The sequence below is a fragment of the Sapajus apella genome, unplaced genomic scaffold (assembly GCF_009761245.1).
Source record: "Sapajus apella isolate SASKATOON/1434 unplaced genomic scaffold, GSC_monkey_1.0 scaffold57, whole genome shotgun sequence".
Taxonomy (NCBI): Eukaryota; Metazoa; Chordata; class Mammalia; order Primates; family Cebidae; genus Sapajus; species Sapajus apella.
In genome coordinates, this window is record NW_022436997.1 from 3,513,939 (window position 1) to 3,521,423 (window position 7,485).

Here is a 7,485-nt window from a genome sequence, read left to right on the forward strand (position 1 = left end):
TGGAGATGAAGCATGATGGAAGATGTTTGGGTCATGAAGGCAAATCTCTCATGACTTGCCCTCATAATACTGAGTGAGTTCTCACAAGTTCTGGTTCATAAATGTTTGCGGTACCACCCGTTCCCTTGCTACTGCTCTAACCTTGTGATGTGCCTGCTCCCCCTCACCTTCTGCTACTAGTAAAAGCTTCCTGAGGACTCCCCAGAATCCAAGCAGATGCTGTTGCCATGCTTCCTATACAGCTTGCAGAACCATGTGCCAATTAAACCTTATTTCTTTATAAATTACTAAATCTCGGTTATTTCTTTATAGCAATGTAAGCTGTGCCACCAACGCTGTATCTTCTGGAACGCATGCCATGTCCCAATTGCAGTTGGAAATTATGCACAGAAAAAGAGACAGAGCTCAGAGGTGAGGTTAATAACATCTTTTGGTGAGCAGATGCGTTTAATGTTACTGAGCATGTAGCTCCCTCTGGTAGTGTAGTTACAAATGGGGATACTGTAAAGAGCACAAGAGGTGTTATATTGGGGTAGCTAGGGCTTTACATTGGCATAGCAGGTCACAGCTGATGATTAAAATATATTCTCATGCTCAGGTTAATGGATGTTGAATAGATGAGACAGACTAGGTTTGTAAGAGATTTCTTGGCTTTGTAAATAGGGTTTTGTTGGACCCAGGACCATTTTGCTGGGTGCTCCCACTGGACAATTTCATATGCCTCCCCATTGACTTGTTAATGACACAGGCAATAGTCCAATAATTATTTGGTGTGGGCTGAGACAATGGTTGAGTAAGTTGGAACAAAGAATTTCCCTCCCATTTTCTCACGCTTTGTTTATTCCATATTACCAGAGGGGAAAACAAAAGCACCAGGACAAGAAGTCGCAAGGTCAGTTCCTTATATCCAGCAAGGGCAAAAGAAATATTTACCATGGGAAGGAGACGAAGCATAGTGATAAAACAGCAGCAGAAAAACAATCAGCGTCACAAGAGAAGCTACCAGACTCAGGTCCAGCCACCATATTACTTATCTGTTTGCGAGATGGCCCTCTTGAACAGGTACTTACGGTCTTCCACTGGCTCACAGGAATAAGGTGGACTTTTCAAGTGTAACTGAAAATGTTCAGCAGAAAAGAATTTTAATATGGAAAGGTGTGCGTACCTAGCCATTTCCGGTAAATTGACTGTAGTTGGAGTGGCCAGGATCACTCAGTAAGGACCTTTCCATTTAGGTAATAGTTGGTCCTCCAGGAAGCCCACCTTCCTAGTCTTAAGGAGGATCTCCTGGGTTAATGTGGATAGAGGCTGGCCCACTCCTGGCAGGGGATGGCAGAATATTGCTTCCCTGTTCTAAGATGGACTTCTGGAACTTCCCTAAAAATATTATATGTTGTAGGTTTTGATGCAATTCTCCATCTAACAGAAGATTAGTAGTGAGAAAGGGCATCCCATAAATCATTTCAGAAGAACTCAGATTCAGGTTGCCATACAGGACTGTGCAGATCCTGAGAAGTGTGACTGAGACATTTAATCCACAGTTTATGGGTCTCTTAAAAAAGCTTTGCTAGGGTCCTTTTAAGGATATGATTAATCTTTTTAATTATCTCTGATAATTGGAGGTGCCAGGATGTCTGAACTTTATACTCTATCCCTAAGGCTGGTGTGAGGCCCTGGGTAATCTTAGCAACAAAGGAAGACCAGCTGACCCTCTGGAAAGACCTGGGAAGTTTGAACTGGTATATTACCTCCTGTAACAGGGGTTTACAGCCTTCCACTGCTTTCTCTATTTGTCAGTCCTCTCCTGAACAGGTTCCTCTATGCTAAACCAATTTAAAGAGGGAGGGATAAGATGGGTTTAGGAGTTAATCAGGGCACCCAACTCACAAAGGTCACCTATTTTACAGTCTTTTAAAGTCCTTTTCCAGTAACGATTCTATGGACTAGGTCTCATAGAACATCCCTCTCAGAATGAGTGACATCATGGAGATGATTGTTGAGCTTCCACTGGTCGACTCCGAGGATAAGGATCTTATTGTCTGTGAGCCATCCAATATGATCTTTCCTATATCTCCATCTCTCATCATTCTTTCATTCTTCTTGTGAATATAGTGGGCAACTGGGGAGTTTAGAGGAGATTACCATTAGGACCAGGACACTCTTAGATTCATGAGATTGAATCTAAGAGCTGCTTTGTAGCCCTATTGACCCTATTGTTCCCTTGGCTAATGAGGAACCCATCTCTCTGGTGGCCCTTACAGTGAATGAGTGCCACTTGGTGAGGAATCTGCACTGCTTCCAAGAGAAGTAAGATTAGATCTTTATGCTTGATTTGGGAGTTTTTGGTTGTTAATTCTCTGCTCTCTTTCCATATGGCAATGTGGGTGTGAAACATAAAAAACTCATACTTTGAATCAGTATATAAGTTTAACCTTTTACTTTCTCCCAATTTTAAAATTTGATTAAGGCAGTCAGAGCTGCTTTCCACAGTGAGGTATGAGAAGGTAGGGCTTTGGCCTCTATAACTTCATTTCAACTCACTACTGCCTATACTGCCTTCCTAGTCCCTTCTCCCACAAAACTACTACCATAAGTATAGTATTCTGCCTCTGGATTATTAGGTGGCTTATCCTGTAATTCAGGTCTGCTGGAGTATGTTTGTTCTATGGCTTTTATGCAATAATGCTATAAAGCCTTATCATCTAGAGATGGGAGTAGGGTTCCCAGGGTCAAAATCTGTTATCCCCTCAGAGTGTTGTCAGGGATATATAATAAGAGAGCTTGGTATTTTGTCAGCCTCCCTCCAGTGAGTCAGTGGTGTCCTTTGACTTCCAATGCAGTTTGAACCTGATGAGAAGTGATGACTTCTATATATTGCCCCAGTGTCAACTTGGAAGCCTTGTTAGCCAACAGAGCATAGGCTGCTACTGCCCTCAGGGAAATAGGCTATCCCTTTGTGACTGGTTCTAACTATTTTAAGAAATAGGCCACTGACCTCTGAGAAGATCCTAGCTTCTGGCTTAAGACTCTCAGAGCTGTTACCAAACTTTCACAAAGTTAGAAGGTAAACGATTTTTCTAAATTTGGTAGCCTTGGAGCTGGGGCTCGACCTAACTCAGGTTTTAGTGCTTCAAAATTTTGTTGGCACTCTTTATCCCAGTTCTCGGGGTATCTTTCTTTTCCTTTTATTGCCTCAGCAGCTAAGAAATTAGGTCATAATTTGGAATCCAGATGTGGAATTCCAAATTAGGTCATAATTTGGGATCCCATTCCCAAGAAGCCCCAGAGCTGCTGTTTGGTTTGTGAAATCAGCAATAAAATGATTGCCATTTTTTTGATCTGTGGCCAGTAAGCAAGCTTCTGGTGTCAGAGTAAAGCCCAGATATTGAAACTTTTGAAGGAAATCCAGGTCTTGGTCAGAGATGCCTTGTATCCTATTCAGCCAGAACATGTAGGGTTTTAATGATTTTAAAATTTGAGTCAGGCCATGTCTGACTGGCAATTAACAGATCATTAACATATTGACATAAAATCCTATTTCTCAAGTTTAATTCCCTTAACTCCTTTGCTAACACATTTCCAAAGAGATAGGAACTGTCTCAAAAACTTTGAGGAAGTACAGTCAATGTATATTTGGTGGTGTTCTGGGTATTGAGGTTCCTCCATTCAAAGGCAAAAGAATATTGGGATTCTGAGTATAGCTTCACACAAAAGAAAGCATCTTTTAAGTCTAGCACAGTGTAATACTGATCATCCGTTGGTATCTGGATGAGCAGAATGTACGAGTTTGGAAACATTGGATGGATGGGAATGACTGTCTCATTAACAACAGACAAGTTCCATACAAAATGGTATTCTCCATTAGGTTTCTTAACAGGGAGAATTAGAATATTGCAAGGGGACAGGCAGGATTTAATTAATCCATGTTTCAAAAATTTGCATAGCAACAGTTGGATCCTTTATAGTGCTTCATATTTGATGGGTATTATTTTTTCCACAGGCAGTATGCACCAGGTGTCAGACATATTTTTATTGGCCAATCCCGAGACAACGGTTTCCCATACTGAGGAGTCCACTTGGTCCTTGTTCTATTCAGGAATGTATTTGTTTCAAACCCCTGACTGTTCAAGAGTGCCAATAAGTGGATTCCTTGTTCTGGTCCCATTTCTACTTGAATTTTGATCCTTTCCAAGGAAAGGGTGGCTCCAATTTTACTTAATAAGTCTCTACCTAACAATAAAGTAAGGACATTTGGGAACATTGAAGAATGAATGAGTAATAATACTAGACTCTGCCTCACAGGTAAGAAGGAAAGAAAGTTGCTTTACTTTAGACCACCTGTTTATCCCTGTTACTATGCAGTTACAATTGAAAAGTGGTCAACAGACTGGGCCAAGACTGGTGGCTCCAGTGTCCACAAGGAACTCAGTTCTTCTATCTGTCATGCAGAGGGTGACTCAAGGCTCTGCTACAGAGATGGTGATAGAGCATGTTAAAGTCAGATCCAGGCAGTGTCTTGGGTCACATTAGTCAGCAAAAGAAGACCTCTCATCTGAGAGATTGGCAAGGAGGGAAGGGTTGGCCAGAGTTCTGGCTGGCCATCCTGATTTAGGATGGTTGGTTCATTCCCTCTTTCAATATCACTCCTTCCTGAAATATGCATGTTGGTTCTGTTAATGCTGGCTGGCTTCATTCAGTTGTCTGATCTTCTGGGTCTCCTAGGGTCACCCTTAGATGGCAGATGAATCAGGGAAGCCAAAAGATACTATTTCTTGGTCAATCCTCTTTCTTTATTACCTTTCTCTCTCCTGTCCCTATTATTGAAAACCTTGAAGGTCTCTGTTACCAAGATCAACAGTGGGATCTGAGGTTCTGTCTCTACTGAGCTTTCTCCCAAAGTCTGGAACAGACTGAGTAATGAAATGTGTGGCAAGCAGTGCCCTACCTTCGGCTTACTCTGGGACAGCATTGGTGTATTTTAGGAAAGACTTCATGAGCCAGTTGAGGAAGACAGTTGGAATTTTCTCCTCTTTTTTCTGAGTAATCTCTCTAATGTTATGATAGTTCATGAGATTTACTATGCACTTTTTCATTGTCTTAAGAAAGTAACAAAATGACCCATTCTAGCTCTGTCAGTAGCATTCTTCATATCCCACTGGGGTTTTGCTCTGAGACTGCATCTCAGCCCACTCAGATGACCAACTTGTGGTCTTCATGGCCACTGGGCAATCTGAATACTCTCTGGCCTTTCTTACGATGTGGTCCTTTTTTTATCAAAGGTCAGTAATGTGCCAAAATGAGTGACATCCTGTGATGTCAGTGAGAACATTAGGTTTAACATAACAAACTCATCTCTAAATTTATCAGAATCTTCTGAAAATCTACCAAACTTTTTATTTGCATAGCCCCAATCTACCACCAAAAAAGGAACATACACTTTTGTAATTTATCTTCTCTCCTCTGTCACTTCTCTAAAGGGAAAATATCCCTCAGCTGGTGTTAGGGTAAAATTAGCCCTGAACTGCCACCATACAGGATGTGCTGGCAGCTGCAAGTCCTCAAAGATCTGAATATGCTATGGTGGCAGTTCAGGAACCAAATGGATGGATGGTGAAGTTGGGATTCACTGGGTGAATTGATCAGAGGCTGAAGGCGCATATCTATTAGCAAGTCTGGTTTAGATTTTTTTTGGAGGTGGCCAATGCATGGAAGCCACACATTCCTGATAGGCATTACACAATTTTGGATTCTGATACAGTTTCATAAAACCCTGTACATGGGGCACTTCCCCCATTTTAGGACCATTTCACCAAACAGGTCCATGTGCAAAATGATATTAAAATTAAATAATCCATTCAGTGGCCACTTCCCATGGTCTCTAGGATATACTGGAACCAGGCCATCCTGCAAAAGAAAATTAACTTCTTTTTATTCAAGCCATCTAGTATAAATTTGCCCCAATTAGAGATGATGCATTTCAGAGTAGAATCTTAGAGTATGCCCATAACTATACTTTTTGTGTACCTCCGTCAAAGGAACATGGGCTGGATTTAGACCCTGAGACTAGGCATTAGTGAGAAGTTAAGAAGGCTCTTGGTCCCACACAGTGTGGTAGTATAAATCACACAAGAGGACCAATCAATGTGGTGGTGACCAAGTGACAGTGGATGAGATGGGTTATCAGAAAAGTTAAAAGAAAACATGGTTTAAGACATAGTTACTCAAGGATTAGACCCATATACTGTTATTTCTCTCATAAAGACAACACGGAGAACTTAGAGGACTACACATTTAAAAAGGCAAATGATGAAAAGCTTCCCTTCTCTACAAGGAGTTGCAAAGGGATGCCAAGTAGTAAGGAGTTTTAAATAGAGTTGAAAAATCGAGAGTCAGAGTGCCAGAGTTTCTCTACCAGATCACTTAAGCCGGGGAGGGGTGCTACCCATTTACTACCTGCTGGATTAATCAATCCTGGGGAGTCAATCATTTCAAACCATTTTCCATGGATGTCTATTAAGGTGATTCAAATCAGTAAAACTAAGATGAAGTAAGAAAAAGAAAAAGAAAAGTTGCACCAGAGGGGGAAAAAAATAGAAAAGAAAGAAAAATGTTTTTTTGCGGAGGAGAAGCCAGGAGCCCTGGGAGACAGGAGGAAGACACCATTCATGGTATTGTTGAATGAAAGGTTCAAGTAGCCACTTGCCAGCAATAAGGAGGATTGAGTTCAGCCATCCTGATGGCTCAGGCCCTTAAGTCCCTGAAGGGAAGGGCGATATTACCCTGGTCCCTTTGTGGTCGCTGGAAAATATGTTACTGTACACAGGTTCCTAAGCTTTTCATACAATGAAAATTGACATGAGGCCAAGCATATTTTCTCACACAAAATATATTGGGACTTACGCTTGAGCACAAGGGAGACAGCACATGAAAAATTGTTCTCAGCTGGCTCTCCAAAAGGGACTGACCTAGGCCTTTTATTGGATTGTGTAAGGAGTTTGATGTCAGGGATCTCTGCCTCCAGAGGTGATCTTTTCATTCTTCCTGGTTATGATGTTCATACATGCCTGGTCCAGACTGAAGTCTTGGTTATCCTCAGTAAGTTCAAGATGATGGTGTTGCTCACTACCACCACCCCCAGAAGGCTGCATAGCAGTCATTCCAGAGACTCATGCACATGTGGGTCATAGGATCTCCTTTGGGAATGATTTATGGCGAATTGATGTTTATCTTAGCTCCTTCGCTGGATGACACTGGATCTTGAGGTTGGCCTGTATGGGAAACGTGGAGGGATTGGGGCTGCATGCTATCCCTACCCTGTCCCAATTTATCCTTGTCCTTTCTTCCCTTTTTGTTGCTTCTTTTTGATTTTTTCCTCTCCAACTCTTGGTGCCACCAAGGTTTTTTTCTTAGTACCTTCACTCTAAGTATACTGTTTTGATTTTCTGTCTCCCAAGGGGAGAAATCAGAATTTCTGCCAGTAACTAA